We start from the raw sequence: 23,682 nt of genomic DNA on the forward strand, positions 1-23,682 counted from the left end.
AGCATCGATCACAAAGCATCGATCACGCTACATTGCCTGTCTCTTACAATGAAAATTACTTTCATGAGCACCATTCAAATTTCGCAAATAAAATATTAAAACAATACATTCATAAAGATAGATCTCTTTATTGCGGTTATTTTCTGCCTACAAATTACAGCCTATTGGTTTCATTCTTATTGAGCAAATTCATGTTGAAACCTTTTAGCAACATTGCTTTACGTAAAGAAAACATGTTTACAAATTAATATACAAGTTAAATGGCCATTTGTTGAAATTCATCTTTCGACAACCTTACAGCTAGTCTAATCAGAATTTACAATACATACACCACACTCACACGGAAAAATATATATTAATAGCTGATTTAAATAAATTTGATACTATTATATTACTATTAAAAGCGCTAAATAATGTAAAATCATAAAATCACTAAGAAAATACATATCGCATGTGCCTACACTGCGCTTACTTCGTAATATGTGCTACGCTGGAAAATTGTGTAGTCTGGCTTAATTTGTTTCACTGCAAAATTGTTTGTTATGTGATTGGAGGCTTTCCCAGCGTATGTGTTGTTTCCAGGTCTCTCGAGTATTCAGCCAGATGTGATCTTTGAAGTACCACTATATTTCGGCGAATAACCTTTCCGCCATCATCAGGTGGTTCTGATAGAATGGTCTGTCTGCTCATTGTCGACGCAGACCTGGACGCGGACCTGGAAAAAGAAGAGCAAGAATCCCATCCCTCCAACTCGAATAGCCCCCCCCCCCCCAACCCTGCGGAGCGCACGGCTCCTGAGCCACTAGCAGCAGCTGTCGTCGTCCTCGAAGGGAACCATGAAACTGGAGAGGATTCGGAGAGCTTTGTGCTGGTGAGAAAAACCTTACGCCAGCTGAGGCTTCCACCTGCTTGGGGAGTGGCACCCATCCCAAACAGGTTTCAGGCGGTAGTCGAAGCGCCAGAGGAACCGCACGAAACAGCAAAACAGAATCACACATCACACCGCCTCCCACCTATTGTCGCGGGGTTTCCCCGTAACTACGAGGAACTCCACGACATGATCAAAACACAAATCAAGTGTGGGGGGAGGGGGGCAACTTCACAGCAAAACCTACAGGGAGGGACAAAATAAAGATCGCACTACACAACATAGAAGACTACAACACCATAAAAAAGGCCCTGAAAAAAATATACCACAGTACACATTCCCCACCACCAAGACAAGAAACAAAAACAGCATCATTAGGGACCTCATCAGACGGCTCCCCCCCCCCCCCCCCCCCCAGGCAGTCAAAACAGACCTGACTGCCCAGTGACTTGTCGTAAGAACTCAGCAGATGGGCAAAAATGGAGCAGAGAGTAAGTGGCCATTATTCCAAGTCACTCTGCCAGACATACTCCAGAACAGGCGTGAGATCAAGGTTGTTCTGGCAGTCCCTGTCACCACAGAGCCGCTCTGCCGCAAGAACAAGGTGGTGCAATGCTTCAGGTGTCAGGGACTGGATCACATAGCAGCCCATTGCCAGATGCCCGTCGGTACAGAAAATGCGCTGAACCCCATGACACCAGGACTTGCAACATGACACCAGGACTTGCAACATGAAACACATTGACAAGCAGATAAGGTGTGCACTGTGTGGCAAAAACCAAACGGCAGGGTACCAAGGCTGTGAGGTCCACAAAAAACACACACATACAGTAAAGGGTGCGGAGGCCGCCCCCTCCCCCCCTCTCCCCCACAAATGAAAACAAGACACCACCATTCCATCAAACACACAGAGGGACAAAACACGACCACACACAGAGAGAAAACTTGGGTAAAACCGAGGCCTGACACACCAAGGGCAACTTACGCGGAAGTGGTTTCTCCACCAAAAATCCACGGAAACTTCGAGAAATCGATGCAAGCCCTGTCTCCACAATATCAGACGCACACACAAGAACAACACCGGAAAAAACACAACAATGATCAGGTTCATCAAGACAGAGGAAGTTCTAGTGAACCCCACACTCAATCCATTCCCTCGGATCAGTTGTTAGGCATTATGGTCCAGACCATGAACCTCGTCATGGAAATGAGGAAGGAATTCAGGAAGACCCAGAGGCAGAACACTCAGATCCTCGTTGCCCTTCAGGCAGCAGTCCAGCAGTCGCTCCCCTCCGTGACTTCCTCAGTAGTTTCAAAAGCCCATCATGGATAGATGACCAAATATCCAAGGCCTGACGATGTGCATCATTAATGCAGACAACATTGTTAACCAAGAGGTTGAGTTCAGAGAAGTCATGAAGGAGTTCTGCATCGACACCTGCGTGATGGGAGAAACCCCCCTAAAACTGGGAATAAAAGTGACAGTTCCCAGCTACACTAGCTACCGTAAAGACAGGCCTACCTAAGGCGGAGGAGTGGCCATATACATAAAAAAAGGGATCACCCACCACCAAGTATACCTACCAGTTACCAATGAAATCGAAGCAGTAGCAGTGTGTTGTCCTTAGTTAGGTTTAATTAGTTCTAGAGGACTGATGACCTCAGCAGTTAAATCCCATAGTGCTCAGAGCCAAACTGCAACAACTAGCGCACAACCACCATTTTGAAACATGGGGTCCGGTCGATCCCACACATTTTCCAAAAAATGGAGGTAGGTCCGACGTGTTAGACATACCCCTCACTAGGAGGATCGCGGAGTTTGTGGCCGCAAGGACAATCAACAGAATGTCCTCCGATCACAACCCAGTGATTCTAGAGGTCGATGTGGGAGAATGGGTAGCACTCCCACAGTACCAGACATCTAACAAACGTACAGACTCGGAGCGATACCGAGAAACTGTCGCCTCTGGTGTCGCTCGCGCTCCGTCACCTTCTGCCAGAACAGTAGAACAAGCGGTACAAGACTTAACAGGTACCATCTTGAAGGCAGCGGAAGATGCCACTCCCCCACAAAGAGACGGCCCGCCCCCGCAAGTACAACTCCCTGAACATTTGCTAGCCCAAAACCGACACAAGAATAGAGTGGCAAAAGAGTGGAAGATCACCAGAAATCAGGCCACCAGGAGGCTGCTCAATCGTCTACAGAGAGAGCTGATGGTAGCGCTCAATGAGCACAGAAACCAACAATGGCAAAACCTCCTCACAGCCTTCAAAGCAGACGATCACACACTATGGCAAGAAACCAAGCAATTCACCAAAAGATGCATTAGGATGCCGCCGCCGCATGGCGAGCGCGGTCTGGCCTACAGCCATGCTGAAAAAGCCAACACGCTCACCGACTCCTTCGAGAAGCAGTTTCATGCGGCAGAACTCCAGGATGATGAACATGAAGTGGTAGTTCGTAGTCAACTGGCTGTCTTCCTCAATGCTGAGGAGGACCCAGAGGACGAACCCACACTTTTTGCCCCCAAAGACGTGGCAAAAGTAATTAGGTTCCTCTCTACAAAAAAAACCCCAAGACACGACAGTGTCACCAACCAGCTAGTCAAAAACCTCCTGCCCTCGGCTTTCGAACTCCTCTCGAACGTCTTCAACGAGATTACTCGTACCTGCGAGTTCTCAGCTTACTGGAAACACGCTGAAGTGGTCGCGATACGCAAACCAGGGAAAGACCCTTGCTAGGATAGCAACATTAGAGTAGTACTGAAGCGATCAACCACTCTGGGCCAGCCCAGTGCCAGGGGCATGCTCACGGGGATTATCTCGGTGAGCACGGCCAACTAATGTAGGTTTATATATTCTGGCACACCTGTTACGCTGCAGGTAGAGTAGACTAGCATAAGTAATAGACATAGTTAAATATTGGTAACCTTAGGACATAGCAGTAGTGCCCATAGTGGAAGAGTAATAGAACTAACATTCTTAGAATAAAAAGCTGCAGTAGTAATAATTGTATTAGTATCAATTAGTACCCAATAATGTATTTGGCGGTGGGTTGCTTATGTATCATGTATTGAAGAATAAAGAAATTTCTTTTATATAAAAAAGACCCTTTATTCCCGCAGCACTACAGGCCGATTAGCCTCTTGCCAACTCTCAGCAAGATCTATGAGCGCCTCCTGCATATGAGATCACATCAACAGAAGCACTCTGCCCCACAACTGATCATGAGACTGGTGGAAGCAGCCACAGAGGGTTTCAACCACAGTGGCTACTGCGGGAAAGTGCTACTTGATCTAGCCAAAGCCTTCGACTCAGTGTGGCATAAAAGGCTAGTATACTAGTTATACACACAGGGGTTCCCCGGGAGCATAGTCAAGTTAATCCAAATCTATCTGACGAACAGAACTTTCTCTGTCAAGGTAGAAACAGCCACCACCACCAAAAGACGTATTCGTGCTGGGGTGCCACAGGGATCGGTCCTGGGGCCCGTTTTGTACAGTCTGTACATTGCAGACACTCCCACAGCCCCTCTGGTGCACACCGCACAGTATGCTGACGACACAGCCTTTTACACTCACAATGCGAATGAGGACTTGGTTATTTGTGGGCTACAGAGGGTTTTATACAACGCAGAAACGTGGGCCAGTCACTAGTGCATCACCACCAACCTATGCTGATCACCCAGAGGCTTGGGAGACGAGGACCCCCTTAATGCACCCCCTTCACCTGCACCTACATGGATCTCGACTCCCCTGGCGCAGATCCCCCAAGTATCTCGGCGTAACTTTGGACTCAAGACTAACGTGGAGACCCCACATAGACGACGTCCACAGGAAGGTCTGTGCCAGAATGTCCACCTTATACCCAATCCTCAACACAACCAGCTCCCTTCCCTGCTGTGTAGGAGTAAATGTCTATCAGGCCCTTATACAGCCAGTAATGGAGTATACTTGCCCTGTCTGGGGATACGCGGCAAAGCAGCATCTGGACAAACTGGCTGCAGAACCGTGGCCTCTACCCATGGGATTCCCCACCGACGATCTGCACGCCGCTGCCGAAATCTCCCTCCACAAAGATAGATTCCAAGATCTGGCAAGAGCTTGCTATGAGAACTTTTCCGCATCTGTAAATAACCTCATCGACTCCCTAGGTCGGTTTGACATGTCCCGTGATAAGCATAGACGCCTTATGACGATCTTCGACGACAAAGTCGAAGAGATATATCCCAAAATCTCCAAGTCTTAATAACAACCCTTAAAATACCCAACATCGTGCCAACCTCAGGCAAGTACAAGACACCACCAGAACACCACCACAATACACAGACAGCCAAACTCATCCAAGATAATCACACACACAAACACACATCATACATTGTGGAGTAAAAGTCAACAGGCTATAAACTCCTCCATACACTTCCCCAAGGAGGGGAAAGTAAAAGGTGAGAGAGAGAGCAGACGGACCATTCCATCAGAGCCATCTGATGATGGCGGATAGGTTATTCGCCGAAATATCGCGTTACTTCAAAAATCACATCCGGCTGGACACCCGAGAGCCTTGGAAACAAAATTGTTTGTTGCTTGTAACGTTACAGCTATCTAGTGTATCTAAGAATTGAGCTCACAGGTGGTCGTACAAACAAGCACATTTCATTTGCGACGTCGTTTGAGTTCCTAGCACAATACCCTCTCGTACAATTCATTGGTTAAGGAAAATAGCATAAATGAAGATTTTTAGTATTGATGTAACTTGCGTAGGTATAAAGATATTCTACATGGCGATATACTCGTTTCATCGCTTCACTCGGTTTGATTGCTTTGTAATTAATGTAGCGTTACTGGATTGTGTGACATTGTACACTGATGGAAAAAAATCGCGTCTCTATGAAGGAGTTATGTGGCATGAACTAAATTTGGTAGACGTGTTTCTATATCTCAAAGGTAATGCCTATTCAAATATCGCGCCAGTTGAATAGGTGTCACTAGCAGCGCCACTATGAGGATGCAAATCAGATTTGTTGTAAATACACGCTGTAACGGTCGTGAGCCCCAGTTACCTTCCAAACCAGTGAGTTAATGTTAGCCAAGAATGCCTTTACGGCGACAGAGACGCCATTGTCAACACGTCACTGAGCTTGAACGAGGTCATGTAATGGGGCTATCAGAAGTTGGATTTTACTTCTCCGATATTGCAGAAAGACTTGGCAGGAATGTAGCCACGATATACGACCACTGGCAGCGGTGGTCACGAGAATGTACAGTCACAAGAAGACCGGGCTCCGGACGGCCACGTGGTATTACCGAGACAGAAGACCATGTTTAGGGTATGGCTCTGGCGCATCATACTGCATCTGTAGTAGCAATTTGAGCTTCACTTGGCATAACAGTGATAACAGTTACAAATCGATTACTTCAAGGACGACTCCGAGCCAGACGGCCTGTAGCGTGCATTCCACTGACCCCAAGTCACCGCCATTTGCGGCTTCAGATGTATCAAGCGAGAGTTCATTGGAGAGCACTGTGGAGGTCTGTTGTGTTTTCTGATGAGAGCTGGTTCTGCCTCGATGCCAGTTATGGCCGTGTGTTGGTTAGAAGGAAGCCAGTTAAGAGTCTGCAGCCAACCTGTCTGTGTGCTAGAAACACTGGACCTACAACTGGATTTATCGTCTCGGGTGCGATTTCGTATGACAGCAGGAACACTCTCGTCATTATACCACGCACCCTGACTGCAAATCTGTACGTCAGTCTACTGATTCGACCTGTTGTGCTGCCATTCACGAATAGCGGTCCAGGGGTTGGTTTCCAACAGGTTAAAGCTCACCCACATACCGCTGTTGTAACTCATGCTCTACAGAGTGTAGAGCCTTGGCGTGCTCGATCACCAGATCTGTATCAAAAAGAGCACATATGGGACATAATCGGACTCCAACAGTACTGAAAGTCCCTGTATTAACCGACCAGTTGCAACAGACATGGCTCCGTCCCACAAACTGACGTCCGACACCTGTACAACACAATGCACGCACGGTTGCATGCTTCCATCCAACATTCTGGCGGTTACACCAATTATTAAGCATTTCACATTTGCGATGGGTCATATCACGCTTACATTAAGCTGTGATCTTGCAATGTTAATCACTTAAATATGTGTTCGAGAAATTTCATTACACTACAGTCTACATTACGAGGTGCATTCAAGTTCTAAGGCCTCCGATTTTTTTTCTCCGGACTGGAAAGAGATAGAAACATGCGCATTGTTTTAAAATGAGGCCGCGTTCATTGTCAATACGTCCCAGAGATAGCAGCACCGTAAGGCAGATGGAATTTTACCGCCAGCGGCGAGAATGAGAACTGTTTTAAATACTTAAAATGGCGACGTTTTCCTTACTTGAACAGCGTGCAATCATTCGTTTTCTGAATTTGCGTGGTGTGAAACCAATTGAAATTCATCGACAGTTGAAGGAGACATGTGGTGATGGAGTTATGGATGTGTCGAAAGTGCGTTCGTGGGTGCGACAGTTTAATGAAGGCAGAACATCGTGTGACAACAAACCGAAACAACCTCGGGCTCGCACAAGCCGGTCTGACGACATGATCGAGAAAGTGGAGAGAATTGTTTTGGGGGATCGCCGAATGACTGTTGAACAGATCGCCTCCAGAGTTGGCATTTCTGTGGGTTCTGTGCACACAATCCTGCAAGACGACCTGAAAATGCGAAAAGTGTCATCCCGGTGGGTGCCACGAATACTGGCGGACGACCACATGGCTGCCCGTGTGGCATGTTGCCAAGCAATGTTGACGCGCAACGACAGCATGAATGGGACTTTCTTTTCGTCGGTTGTGACAATGGATGAGACGTGGATGCCATTTTTCAATCCAGAAACAAAGCGCCAGTCAGCTCAATGGAAGCACACAGATTCACCGCCACCAAAAAAATTTCTGGTAACCGCCAGTGCTGAAAAAATGATGGTGTCCATGTTCTGGGACAGCGAGGGCGTAATCCTTCCCCATTGCGTTCCAAAGGGCACTACGGTAACAGGCGCATCCTACGAAAATGTTTTTAAGAACAAATTCCTTCCTGCACTGCAACAAAAACGTCCGGGAAGGGCTGCGCATGTGCTGTTTCACCAAGACAACGCACCCGCACATCGAGCTAACGTTACACAACAGTTTCTTCGTGATAACAACTTTGAGGTGATTCCTCATGCTCCCTACTCACCTGACCTGGTTCCTAGTGACTTTTGGCTTTTTCCAACAATGAAAGACACTCTCCATGGCCGCACATTCACCAGCTGTGCTGCTATTGCCTCGGCGATTTTCCAGTGGTCAAAACAGACTCCTAAAGAAGCCTTCGCCGCTGCCATGGAATCATGGCGTCAGCGTTGTGAAAAATGTGTACGTCTGCAAGGCGATTACGTCGAGAAGTAACGCCAGTTTCATCGATTTCGGGTGAGTAGTTAACTAGAAAAAAAATCGGAGGCCTTAGAACTTGAATGCACCTCGTATTTATTGGTGTTGCGTTTTTTTCCGTCAGTGAATGTCCAAGATTTTTACATACGCATGTTTCAGTGAACATTCTCACCATGACACTGTTTTCGTTCCGCGTATACGGATAAGACGTATCTTGGCTGCAGCGAAATCCACGACGTGTTGTGTGTCTCCCGCGCCTTGCCGTTTACATGGTGGCCAGGAGTCATACGCTCCTCCTCTTGCGTTGCTCTATCACCACCCCTGATGGCAGGTGAGCGCATTTAAAGACAACCACTCCTTTGTGTCTCCTCAGCATCTGTTAAAGTACCGTCACTTATTCTCTCCGAGTACAACGATTTTATTATTATTATTATAATTTTAAAAATGTACCTGACTTAGGATTCATTGAACCACATGATCATGAATTAAAACTGGTGATGCTTCCTCTAAAACAGCTGTTGGTCGTATCGGTGTAGGACGCAGCTGTAAATGATTTACTGTGTTTCAGAGCCGCGCTTTTGTCGTTTACAAGAATCATCCAAATATCAACGCAGAAAATGGAACTTACAACTACCCTCTTATCACTTCCATGCAGGGCTAAACTCCACACAAATATATTTTCAAAAGGAAATTCTTACATTTAAATATATTTTCCGTTTTAACAAATTTCTCTTCCTGAGAATTTCTTTCCTCGCTATTGTTGTGACAGTACTAGAAACCGGGTCGTGGACTGAAAGACAGCAGTGAGTGCCCTGACAGCTCCCAGCACTCAGCCGTCCAGGCGTAGATTGCAGCAGGCTGCTGGCTGGACACAGGCTGTGGGGATTTTCCCGAGGCCAGAATTTGCAGACTTGGGTAAAGGGTGGAGATCACTCAATGTCAGCTACGGTTGACGAAATGAAAGATGCATATTATATTTTAGACCAAACTGTGTTACAGACCCTACAAACATGATACAATAAAGCCAAGTACTCTAGAAAAACCACGGCGATCGGATGAACTCATTGCAGTTTCAAGCCTGATTCTAAGATAACTATTAATAAAGATACAATTGTTTTTATAATTAATAACGATTGAACTACTGGAGCGTTATAATCATATAAAGTGTCAAAAATCTGAAAATTTAAATAAACATCGTAAGAAGCTACTTTTCAAATCAACTAGGAGAGAGCGTTGTGCCTTGAGGATGGTGTATCTAGGAGCACATGATGTTTGCTGGTTGGCGCTTCAATCTAGTGACCGATTTTAGAAATACATGTAGGAACTCCTGCTGTGTGCGATTTCTGACTTTTCTGTTGATTTTGTTTTTGTGAGACATAATATTTTGATATGTGCAGCTTTTACAAGCAATTTGAGATCTACGCATTTAAGTATTATGCAACATATTAAAGCTACTTTAAGTTTACTGTTAATTATTCAGTTACAGAATTTCACGGCCAGACAAATTCTATATATTTTTAAAACCTATTATGTAACGTGTGGACAGTTTAGTCATACTTCGTCGATCTTTTACCTTGCAACGTAAGAACATTTTCTGCTATAGAACATGTGATATTTGCAGATAATCTGTTTCATTAATATACTAACGATTCTTACTTTCTTGGAAATGGTAACTGATATTAGTCTTCTGGCAGCTTATATTTAAAAATGTATTTAAACTGCAACTGATTTTTATAATACTTCTGATTAATTTGATTTTACTCACAGATTATTGGTGTGCAGTAGAGTAACAATGTAGTCAACAGACGGTTAAGTACGGTTTTGACAAGATTTTCTCGATTACAGCACTCTGAAATTTCAATAGAATATTTGTTCACAGGTACATGCCCATGGAATAATATTTCACATTGGGAAAACCTTGTTTTCTGGACAAATTTTTGTAATTTCATGAAAACTCTGCATCACACAAAAAGTGAATACTGTCATTTCAAAATGGATAGAGAAAATATATTTCAGAGATGGCTACAGGAAAATGGCTGAAAAGAGTATTAAGGTAAAGTACACTCCCCTCCTATACACAATAAGTTGTTCATTAAAAGATGATACGCAAATGCGCCAATAGCGTAAATTACATTAAGTATGAAGGCATCATGAGTTTCCCAGTTCCTTACCAAATCTTCCTAGTTGAAGAGTACGAGAAATTTATTGTTTGATAAGCATTAAATGTAATCGCAATTGCGAATAGTGTGTGAAGTCACAGAAAGTATTCTATGGTGCGCAGTAGGAGGCATGTGGTCCTTCGATGATCCGTGGTCACTGTGCTCTGATCGGTTGTCGTTGTCGAATCTATAGAGGAGACAGCGTGGGCGAGCAGCCACCTGAGGTACGTGATTTAACTTTTCACTGGACTGAAATTATTTGTCTGTGTTTCAGGTGACTCATTTTGCATGATAATACGCACTTTAACTTCGAAAATGGACGTGGTGCATATTTTCGTAACTGTTATTTAGGATAACGAACTTAGTCTACATCACGATAATTGGCCTTCTTACTTCAAAGGGTAGAGGATTAGTTCTGTAATAAACGTATGGGCTGATGCTTAACAGACCCTTATTTCATGACGAGTTAAGCCAACTGATTAGATCGTGCTCACACTGGCCAATAAAAGAGCCAGTGCAGTCGTTTTACCGGATTACTGATATTCACGGTACACTGTTGTACGGGATAATCCTCACTTCATAGCTACCCCAGAGATGCTGTGCCCCATCGCTCCTGCGCCGACTACGACACCTCATTCAACCTCACTTAAATCTTGACAACCTGCCACTGTAGCAGCGGTAACAGATCTAACACTGCGCCACACTTGTTGCCTTGTTTAGGCGTTGCCGATCGCAGCGTCCTATTCTGCCTGTTTACATATCTCTGTATTTGAATACACCTATACCAGTTTCTTTGGCGCTTCAGTGTATCTTGCATACGAGGTGGAATAGTCATGGGTTTATCTACCAAGGTTCTCAGCAATTGTTGGGAAATGTTGTCTGCACTTGGGGCCTCGTTTCGACTAAGATCTTTCAGTGGTCTACACATCTCGCAGTATCATTTCTCCCACCCCATATTCACCTACTTCCTTTTTCTATAATATTGTTATCATGTTAATTTCCTTTGTATAATCGTTCTGTATATAGCTTCCCCATTCAGCTTACCCTTGTTTGCTGAACAGTGACTTGCCAAAAGAGCTTTAATATTCGTATACGTAACTCTATTTTTTCCAAAGGAGTCTATAATTTTCATGTAGGTGGCATCTATCTTTCCCACAATCAAGCACCTGTCTACAGTACTGTACTGCCGACCCTTTAATCTTCTCATCTCACCTAACACAATAGTTCTCCAGACATAGATCCTATGTACGTGTAAGGCAAAGGCGATGTTATCCGGTAGATGCCACTCTTCGACACTGAGAAAATTAATATTGACCATCCCAGTGCGATGGCGAGGACCTTGAATTGGAGGAAGTTAATGAAGCCACTGTAAGTAGGCTGTTTATGTTTTCTTTATGTAAGTTTGCTGTTTATGTTTTCTTATTGGCAACGTTACGTAGCGCTCTCTGTATGAAAATCACTGGCTGTGCTGTGTGCAGTATGTGGCTAGTTTGCATTGTTGTCTGCCATTGTTGTCATGAACTGCTACAGCTGGATGCGAACAGCGCATAGCGTTGCGCAGTTGGAGGTGAGCCGCCAGCAGTGGTGGATGTGGGGAGAGAGATGGCGGAGTTTTGTAATTTGTCATGAACTGCTATATATATTATGACTATTAAGGTAAATACATTGTGTGTTCTCTATTAATATCTTTCATTTGCTAACTATCCCTATCAGTAGTTAGTACCTTCAGTGGTTTGAATCTTTTATTTAGCTGGCAGTAGTGGCGCTCGCTGTTTTGCAGTAGCTTGAGTAGCGAAGATTTTTGTGAGGTAAGTGATTTGTAAAAGGTATAGGTTAAAGTTAGTCAGGGCCATTCTTTTGCAGGGATTTTTAATAGTCAGATTGCGTTGCGCTAAAATTATTGTGTGCCAGGTTAAGCACAGGCTTGTATAATTGTTCTAAGTGGACGTTTCACATGTACAAGTTGTTCTAAGGGGACGTTTCATATGTCGACCCTTAGCCTAGGATACCTCACTGGAATCTTCTGATTTTTTTTTGTAGTTTCTGTAATTAGTGTAGATTTTGTTTATTGCTAGTGCGTAATTGTAGAGGGAATCTCCTTGGTAGTTGCAGTCTTTCATTGTTGTAATGTAAAACAGTTGTGGCATGCATGTAGATTTGCAACAAGTATTTCGCAGCTGCGCTTGTAATTAACTACATATTATTTTCAGTGCTATGTTAATGTGTTCTCTTATTTTTGCTATTCAAATTGTGCTTTTCTGTGTTATCGTGTGAAATATTATCACAATAATGGCGTGTGAAAAACGTAACACTCGGCTCCAAAGTAAAATGAGAAACGACAGTGAAGACGAAAGCAATGTGTTAGCGCCACTGTGTAATGAGTTAACTAATGTTCAAAGTAGTAATTTGGTAACTGTGCATAGGGAAATGGAGCGGGCGTCAAACAATGGCGTAGACAGTCAAACAGGTAGTGAACAGGGAAGCATTATCGATCGATCGGTCGGCAACAGCTCGCCTCAGGAATCCGAAATGATAGGACACAATTTTGCAAATACTGTAGATTCAGGTTTTGCGTCCTCACCGTTTTCTCAAATGAGTCAAGACACATTTTCTGCTTGTCAAAATGTGAATGTTGCTGGTGCAAATGCACTGCCGAAAAGCGTAGAGGAACAGATTCCAGACACTAATGCATTGTTATTACAATTAATGCAACAAATGGGACAAAATCTTCTAAAGTTAGACACAATGGAACAAAATCTTAAAAAGTTAGACACAATGGAACAACACCAGAAACAAACACAGCAACAGTTACACACAATGGAACAAAATCAGAGACAAACACAGCAAAAGCTTCAAAAGTTAGACACCACACTTGAACAAACACGTGAAGATTTAACTACTGAATTACATAACATTGAATCGAAATGTCAAAAAGTCTGTAATGACGTAAAAACACAAATTTGTGAGCATTTTCAGCCTATTTTTTCGCGGCATGAAAATGCATTACAGAATCACGAAGCAGCCATAAAAGAGCTGCAAACCATTGTTCATGAAAATCATGAGACCTTGTGGGCTAAAATTGACTCAGTTGCATCTACCGATTCGGTTACGCAACTGGCAAAAACTCAGGACAACTTAAAGAACACAGTAGATTCGATTTCAACACAAATGGACACTCTGAAACTTGGTTCAGAAAAACACACTGAGGAAATGTGTTCACTATCAGAGAAAGTAGCTGAACTTTCGGATCAGGTCACTAACTTATCTACAAAGGTAGATGATGATCTGAATGACACAAAACCGGTAGTCTTTAATGACACAGAAGAGTGCGAACAAATTAGGAAACTGAAACAAAATCTGAATCAAATTAATACGCAACACCAAAGAGAAATCCGGGAAGTACAAGAACTGCTGACACAGGTAATACAAGAATTACGTATTTCAGAGGACACTCGCGCCCCAATACGGGAAGAGGGACATAGAAATACGGAACAGCCACAAAATAATAACACAGGGCATTTCGGAAGTTATGAAAGAAATTGGCAAGGTACACCGAATTTTGAGATGGAACCGCCGAAACGACGTGACAATGACCGATATGCTACTCGCCGACACGATGATTTTGACTATAAGCTGTTCATTACTACACGTAAATTCAAAACATTTAAGAATTCTGGCAATGACATTCATCCACAAGCATGGCTCCATCAATTCTCTCATTGTTTCCCTCCCAACTGGTCATTGGAGCACAGATTAGAATTTATGTGTGGCTATTTGGAGAATGAACCAGCTGTAAGAATGTGATCGGTCATTCACGATTGCCACAGTGAAGGAGAGTTTTACCATGCCTTCCTCTCAGCATATTGGTCTCAAGCCACACAAGACCGCGTAAAACATAGCATCATGATGATGAAACACTTTGAACAATCTGAATTTTCCAGTCTTGTCAAATATTTTGAAGACATGTTGCACAAGAATCAATACCTGTCAAACCCATACAGCCCCTCAGAACTCATCCGCATTTGCTTAATCAAACTGCCCGAACATTTGAGACATATTATTTTAGCAGGACGTTGCAAAGACGACATTGAAGCTTTTCAGGGACTGTTACAAGAACTGGAAATTGACACAGACAGTCGCGGGATGCGAAAACAGGAAAACAATCACTACAGGTCACATCCGTCACAATTCCGTGACGACAGAAACAATAAATGGCCACGACAAACCTATTCTTACAACGTAAATCGTGACCAAAACAGACACCACCCATATGACAACCACTGGCAGAGTAATAGTTACAGGGAAAGATCACCTCTCCGCAGTAATGACTATCACAGAGACAATCAGAGAAACAGACAATATGGGAACCAAAATAACTATTATCAAGGGAGACAGAATAACTTTAGACGCAACGGTCCAGCGCGTAGTTACGATTCAAGGAGAAATTCTCCACCATGTGACCGACAAGAAAGAAACTATGGAAACTACCGACATGACGACAGACGATATGATCGTAACGACAGACCTGAATTGCATCAGAACTGGCGAGATTTAAACAGAGCAGAGCACTCTCGTCACGATGAATTTGTAGAAGTTGGGTCTCCAAATCCCAATAACGACGCGCGCCAACAAAGAGACAATAGGCGATGACTCACACCACTGGCAGCCACAAGACGTACTTATGAAACTGATGACGCAGCTGCCGTAGCTAGTAATTACGTAAAAATGGAAGACATTAGGGACATCTTACTCCAGGAACACGACGTAAAACTTAACAACATTGCACATCCTGTGATTCACATTACAGTAAATGACGTAAAATTTACGGCAGTACTTGACTCTGGCAGTCCCATTTCAGTAATTAGTGAAACAGCTTTTAGCAAATGCAACGAATCGAACGATTGCCCCACACTTCCGTTACGTAAGATTAAATTACAAGGTGCAATCTTTGGAAAAAGTGTAGATGTACGCCAACAAACCAATTTAGAATTCTTTTGTCAAAGCCACAGCTTCTCTATGAACTTCCTTATTGTTCCATTATTGTCGACGGAAATTATACTGGGAGTAGACTTTTTGAATGAATACAAAGCAATCTTAAGCTTTCACGATGCTGAAATAAGTTTAGAGAAAGAAGGTAAGTCAATAGCTTTGAAATTTGAAGACTGGCTCTCAAACCATGATGAGGAAATTAATCGGCTTTACCTTCTGTTAGATAACAGTTCGGAATTTTCTACGGAACTAGACACCAACAATAACTCTGCAAGTACTGAAAGGGATGATATCGACGGCATATTTGAAATTAATGAGTTAATTCAGACTAAAATTCAAACAATTGAGAATTGTAATGACACTGATAGGCAGGACCTTTTTGAGATTTTACAAGCACATTCCACAGTTTTTACTCACAAAACAGGAACAATCAAGGGGTTTCAATACCAATTTCGTGTTCGTGAGCATACTAAATTTTGTGTTAGACCATACGTAATTCCGGCGCATTATAGGGACCGTGTTAGAACAGAAATACAATCTATGCTTGTCGAGGGCATTATTGAGCCTGCAGTAAGCTCATACAACAACCCATTACATGTTGTTGAGAAGAAGAATGGATCGATCAGGCTTGTTTTAGATTCGAGACAAATCAATACTATCATCATTCCTGAAACAGACAGGCCGCAGACGATGGAAGAACTTCTTCAAAATTTTAATGGTGTAAAAGTGTTGTCTTCCATTGATCTCAGATCCAGCTTTTATCAGATCGAACTTCATCCAGAATGCAGAAAATACACAGCTTTCCTTTGTTTCGGCGTTTGTTATCAGTTTCGGAAACTTCCTTTTGGTTTGAACATTTCTTCAGCAGCATTCATTCGTGGGTTAAATTCCATATTACCTGAGTTCTTAAAACGTCACATCACTTTATATGTGGACGATATTCTAATAGCAGAAGCTTCATGGGAACAACATAACCGCATCCTCAACAGTTTGTTACGTATTTTTGCAGAATCTGGAATTACAGTTAACTTGGAAAAGTCTGAATTCGGTAGGTCAAAGGTGAAGTTTTTGGGACATATTATTTCTTCTGAAGGCATTCAGCCGGATCCTGAAAAGTTAGAAGCAATTAGAGCCATTCCAGTTCCATCCACAAAAAAACAAGTCCGCAGTTTTCTAGGTCTCGTAAATTTTTACCGTCGTTTTCTGAATATGCAAATTCTAGTTACACCAAAACTTTGTTCTCTCACTGGAAAAAATACTAGTTGGAACTGGGACGAACAAGCACAGTTGGAATTCAATTCTTTGAAAGAAGCGTTACTTCACGCGCCAATACTAGCTCATCCAGATCTGTCACAAGATTTCTGCCTTAGCACGGATTCTTCTAAAGTCGGTCTTGGTGCCCACTTATTTCAAGAAGCCATAGAAAATGACACTACTGTTCAGAAAACCATTGCTTTTGCTAGCCGAGTGCTAACAAAATCTGAAAAAAATTATTCCGTTACTGAATTAGAAGCTTTAGCTATCGTTTGGGCATTTAACAAATTCCGTTTCTTTCTTTCTGGTAAGCACGTAAAAGTATACAGTGATCATCGTGCATTACAATTTCTTATGTCTTCAAAATTAAATCATGATAGGTTAAAACGTTGGGCATTGTTTCTGCAAGAATTCCACTTCACAATAGTCTACATTCCCGGCAAGGAGAACATTGTTGCGGACGCGCTGTCACGCGCACCGGCTGGGCTTGAGAAAAGTAACACAGAAGGCAACCTCGGGAAAAATTTCAGTATTCTTTACATTCAGAAAGTCGCCTTTGAAAACTTCATCACCACATCTTTAAAGGACATTGCTCATGAACAAGATAAAGATCCGATTTGGAAAGATATCAAAAGTAAATGGCATGAAAAGACACACACTCAGATTCGGCATTATTACCTGGTTAGAAACAACATACTCTTCAAACGCTGCACTGTTGATGACAAGCTATGGGTACTTTGCATTCCAGACGATTTTGTTAATAAGCTCATTTGGTACATTCATTTCAGCTACGCACATTTTGGTCCACGAAAATGTTATCATATTCTTCGAACGACTTGTTATTTTAACAATATGGAAAAGCGAATTCGAAGAGTCTTGTCTATTTGTAAACTTTGTCAAAAGGCGAAACCATCTACTATCTCACATCGTGCTCCGTTATTTCCTATTATTCCTTCTAAATTAAAAGAATTTGCTGCTGTTGATCTCTTGGGACCCCTTGTCAGAACATCGAATGGATTTTCGTACGTTCTAGTCGCTGTTGAACTTACTTCAAAATTTGTTTCTTTCACTCCGTTACGTAAAGCCACTGGACGGTCTGTATCCAACGCCTTTGTTAAAAATTTCTTACGTGAAGTGGGACACGTTAGTAAAGTCATTTCAGATAACGGACCGCAATTCAGATCTGCTGTTTGGTCACGCATGCTTCGGAATCATAAAATCAAACCTGTTTTTATTTCATTGTATTCACCACACTGTAACCCGTCTGAACGGATTATGAAAGAAATCAATATGCTTTGCAGACTTTATTGTCACAGAAAGCATCAGCATTGGGACAGATATTTACACTTATTTCAAAATGTGCTGAATGAAATGCCTCATGATTCCACTGCTTTACCACCTACTCTTGTACTGAAGAATGAAGAACCTCCGAACAGAATCAGAGAGCTTGTACCTTTCCCGAATACACGTAAACTTCGACACAAAGACATAATTGATTTGGCTCTAAAGAATATAAAATCTGCAGCAGACAAAAGGAGAAAACTACACGGTAAAGCAAATGCAAAGAAATTATATATTGGTCAGAAAGTTCTCATTAAAGCTCATTCATTGTCACATAAGAAGAAACACTTGAGTCACAAATTCTTTCTAGTTTACAATGGACCTTACAGAATCCGACGTATACCACATGATAATTGCGTTGAAGTTGAAACTCTGCGTACTAGGAAGAGTAAAGGTTTACACCACATTTCTCATGTAAAACCATTTATTGACAGATAATCTGCTTTTTAACTTAGTCTTTGCAATTTTCACTTCACGCTACTTGTACAATTTGTCACACTGAGAAACTGTTAACATGCAACTATGTTTTAAAGCTAACTAACCATCCAGTCAAGAACCAAGAGAAATTATTTAAACAGAAATTACGAATGCATTGTTATTGCGAACAGACGACACAGTGTAATTGTGTGTGTACATTCTTGCTTGTTAGTTGCACGATTAGAACATTTACCAGCACTGCTAATGAAATTTTCATGCAACATTTTGGTTTGCTTGAGAGTGGATTCAGGATTTGAAGTACTTTCTGTGAGATTCAAGATGACTTAGTATTTGGTTTCTTTGACAGCTACACGATTATATCACGATGTTACTAATGAGTGACAATTTACAATGTTGCTTTTGCGGTGTATCTGTTTTATATCTGCACAGTTTTTCCTGAATTCTTCTATAAAGTGAGACATGTTTTAGTGGTGACTTTTGTGCCATTGCTACAAGGAGACAGCCTTTTCCGTAGGACAACAATACGTTACAGCACAGTACTTTCCTCATCACGGCAATAAGCGTAATAAGTATGATATCTATACGCAAAGCATTCCACTTTTGTGTATCATGAGGTAAGTACATTGACTTCTGCAGAACTTAGCTTTCGGAGGACAATAACTACGACACTTCCCAGAGATTATCTTACAGCAAGACGCACATTTAGCGCTACAGGACACGTATTTGAGTGATTAATTTTGTACTTAAAACATTTATTTTCAAAGATTTTTGAATTACAAAGAAAGTTTTTCGCAATACATTTCATTCCATTGCTGTAATCTGTAACACCTGAGGGTATAATTACAATAATCCTCAGGGGGGTACACGCCTACTTTGTGTACCATGTGTTTGGCAAGCACAAGGAGCCCTAGCTAATATGGTATTTGCTTATACAACTTTACACATCGGTACCATATTTCTCTAACACATAAATTACACAGCTATCTGATCATTTAACAGAGAGAGACAAACCTTTTTACTACGTCAGTGACACATGTTTACGCAATTACAGAGTTGGATTATTTCACACTTAAGAAATTGTATTTTGTCTGTACTGTGTGAACTCTTCATATTTTTTTGAAACCATTGTGATACTATGAGAACTTTGAATGATGTATTTGGTAAGAGAGTATGATTTTAAAGTACGTTGGAGGCAGATGACACTTTTGACATGAGCAGAGAATTTTGTTAGGTTTTGAAATTATTGGAGGAAGCTACGACGTTTTTGACATTTGACTGAGGTGATATGATGTTATTTTTACGACGACGATGTGTATTATGCTGTTGAAGTATGTTTATGTCAATAAAATTCTTGACCTGTGAAATGTTTTTATATGAGACTGTCACTGTAGCGGAAACTACTGTCGTAAATATTTCCGTAAGAAAGTTAAGTGACCACCTGCACATAATGTGACGTGGGCACCCAGGTGTGTCAGACACCTGGAGAACAAGCCTTTTCAGACGCTCAGGTAGAAAAGAAAGCCATTAGGGTGTGCCAGAGGCACAGGTGGAAGAGAAGGACAAAGAGAGGCCATTAAACTCGCTGTTGACAATTCTTTGTAGAGGGCATCGCTAATGCGACACGCTCGTTACTTGAAAACATATGATTTTTGTAATGCGTTGTGGGCACACAGCTGTGTCAAACACCTGGAGAACAAGCCATTAGGATGTGCCTTTCATCGCTAATGCGACACCCTCGTTACTTAAAAATTTATGATATTTACTGAAATGCCTAACAAAATGACAAGAAATATTTTTACATCTGCACACCTGATTATGACAAGAGTCTTTGTACGAGAGTTGAGAGCAATTAACTTATGAAATGAAATGTCACATGACTACTGAATGACATTTTTATGCTTTGGTTTGCGTAATTGCTTATTTCATTTGATGTCTGGTTTCCAGCTGTGTAGCAGCATTGCTTTTATAAAATAAAATGCATTTGCTAATGTGAACACTTTCTGTCAACAGATCTATTAAATAATTATTTTATGATCCACATTCTTTAAAAAGGAGCACTTGGAAAGGAAAGAACAATACGAAGGAACTCGTAACAGTAAAACATGATTTTCTTTTCAAGTACATGGTAATATTTTTTTACAATAAGTTGTTATGGTGCACCACTTTAATTACATAGACATTAAGATGTGAATAGACATTTCCCTTGTCTGCATTGTTGTTTTTCCTGTAATATTTTTTCTGCTTGCGCTATGTCATGTTTAGGTATAAGTTGCTGCTGTTTGTCAGGTATAGTGTTACTGAATTTGACTTTGTGTTACTCTTCTAAGCTAGTTTTTCTTGTTTCCTGCATTGCCTTATATTAGTTGTAATATTGCACTTGCTTTGCTAATTTATGCTGCTAGCTTTGCCAATTTGCATTTTTTGTCATTTCTGTTTGTGTTGATTTGTTGTGATGCTGCATTGCCTCATCCCTTGGTATATATATCTGAGCTCAGTAGATTTAAGTTAGCTTAAGAGGGGGTAGACTATATAAGAAACTGACTATGGAGAATAGGTAAAGAATGCATTGCGAAGAAAGATTTGGGCCCCAATGAGTATTGTACAATCAGAAATAATTATTTTGAAAGAAATATGAACAGAATACAGGAACGAGGTATAGGTAGGATTTTCTTGGAAATAAATGATGAGGTAAGCAATGTGTGAACATATAAATACAGAAAGCATGCTTAGATAGAATTTTTGGTGGAAGCAAAGGTTGAAATAAGACGAACGATCTATGGAATGAAGGGAGATCTCCAAGCAAAATACTGCAGTAAAACAAACCCTGTCCTTTCCTTTTGTGTCATCCCTCTATATGTTTGTGTCCCTTTGTGTATTTCTGTTTTTCCTGTCTTTATGTGTTTAGCTGATGAGAGCTATGTTGTAGACATTTTCTAATATTCTGTTATTTAATTTGTAAAGATGTTTCGACATTATTTATACTGTTTGGTTGCTCACATGTAAAGTTGATGTTTCAAAAGTTATTCTGATCTTTTATGTATTTACTTATGTCATAATTCCTGTAACACTCATGTATATGTCTATTTCTATTCTTTTGTAAAGCCTGTACTACAAATGTTATCTGTATTGTTATGTTCTTTAATGATGTATTTTGTACCTTTGTAATTGTATTCTCATGTTATAATATTGTAATTGACACCAGTTCATCAAATTAAGTAACTTGTAAGTTCCATTTCACTGCACACGTTCTGTTGGTCATAGTATATGGACAATATGTGAGAAGTAGGGACTGTTAGTGTTTGCACGTGTGTTAATAATTCAGCAAGGGACTGGATAACAGCATTGCTGGTTCTAAGGACAATTCAAAAAAATTTTTTTGTGAGTGCACAAGTGGTGGTTTATTTACTTGCTATCTTCTCCGCAAGACTCTTCAATGGTGATTGTGCACCTGCACAGTTGCAACAGATGGCTGCTGGCCGTCTCCACAAGGACTACTGTGGGTCTACACCTTTGCTGACTCACCAGTACCATTATTTCTACAAGGACTGCAGTGGATCTGCACCTCTGGTGGCCCACCAATACCACAATCTCTACCAGGACTACAGTGGGTCTACTCTGTGATGACCTACCTACCAATATTCTTCGAAACGTCGAATGACTCTGCTGTGGGTTTGCTCCATTGTGGCGCATTACCTGTCAGCATGTCAAGAGTCAGCACTGTCTTTCTGTTGGAAGGACAACACTACTTCTTCAAGACTGCATGGACATCCACTACTTCCGTGTGCATTGTTTTTATTGCTCAGACTTTGATAAAAGAAATGGCAGTTTTACTGTGGTGAATGATCAGGACTGTCTTTATTGACTGTGAGAAAATTTTAGCTGTTGACCAACATTGTATTAATAAGTGTGTGCATTTGATATCTTTCTTACTGTAATTATGAAAAAATTTTTCAAATCTGTATTGGCCACTGGCCAAAAACATTTGTAAAATTTTTTGTGGGGAGCATGGGGGCTATGTAAGTAGGCTGTTTATGTTTTCTTTATGTAAGTTTGCTGTTTATGTTTTCTTATTGGCAACGTTACGTAGCGCTCTCTGTATGAAAATCACTGGCTGTGCTGTGTGCAGTATGTGGCTAGTTTGCATTGTTGTCTGCCATTGTTGTCATGAACTGCTATAGCTGGATGCGAACAGCGCATAGCGCTGGGCAGTTGGAGGTGAGCCGCCAGCAGTGGTGGACGTGGGGAGAGAGAGAGATGGCGGAGTTTTGGTAATCTGTAAGACTGAATGTCAATTATGAATATTAAGGTAAATACATTGTTTGTTCTCTATTAATATCTTTCATTTGCTAACTATCCCTATCAGTAGTTAGTACCTTCAGTGGTTTGAATCTTTTATTTAGCTGGCAGTAGTGGCGCTCGCTGTTTTGCAGTAGCTTGAGTAGCGAAGATTTTTGTGAGGTAAGTGATTTGTAAAAGGTATAGGTTAAAGTTAGTCAGGGCCATTCTTTTGCAGGGATTTTTAATAGTCAGATTGCGTTGCGCTAAAATTATTGTGTGCCAGGTTAAGCACAGGCTTGTATAATTGTTCTAAGTGGACGTTTCACATGTACAAGTTGTTCTAAGGGGACGTTTCACCACCTCAAACGAATAGGTGACTGAAGAGTGCGCAGATGTGTAATGGACGACATCGCGCCGATCGTAGCATGAAGGTAAGTTCTTGTTTGCGAAGTTAGTTTCCTTTAATAGTTAGGCCTCCTGCATTCTGCATATTGTGCGACATTAGTATTGTCAATTTTTGTGCCATTGGTCAAACGTTGTAGTTTACTCCTCCAATGATGGAAGCAGTTACTGCTCGTTCAAGCTTCTTACTTCATCCTGTTTTATTGGCGATTTTATTCTGCACCTCCGGTATGTTAATTTCCACAGGGTGAAAAAAAATAAGGCGAGAAAACAAAACGAAGAAAGACCTTGGACGGTTTTCACAGATTTCCAAAAGTCAAAGTGGACACTGGCAGCGATCAATATCGTTTCAGGCAGACAATACTGCAATAGATTTAGCCGAAGGAACTGTAGGGTGTGAATTAACTGCACCTCAGAGCATATCAGAGTTCATGATGTCTGTTCACCCGAAAAGGTCAAAACTTGCGTAACACGCCACGATTTTGGTTAGGTCAAAACTCATTGTTTACTCACAAAAATCGGAATGAAGGGTGTTGTTCAT

Source organism: Schistocerca cancellata, chromosome 5, assembly GCF_023864275.1.
Source record: "Schistocerca cancellata isolate TAMUIC-IGC-003103 chromosome 5, iqSchCanc2.1, whole genome shotgun sequence".
NCBI lineage: Eukaryota > Metazoa > Arthropoda > Insecta > Orthoptera > Acrididae > Schistocerca > Schistocerca cancellata.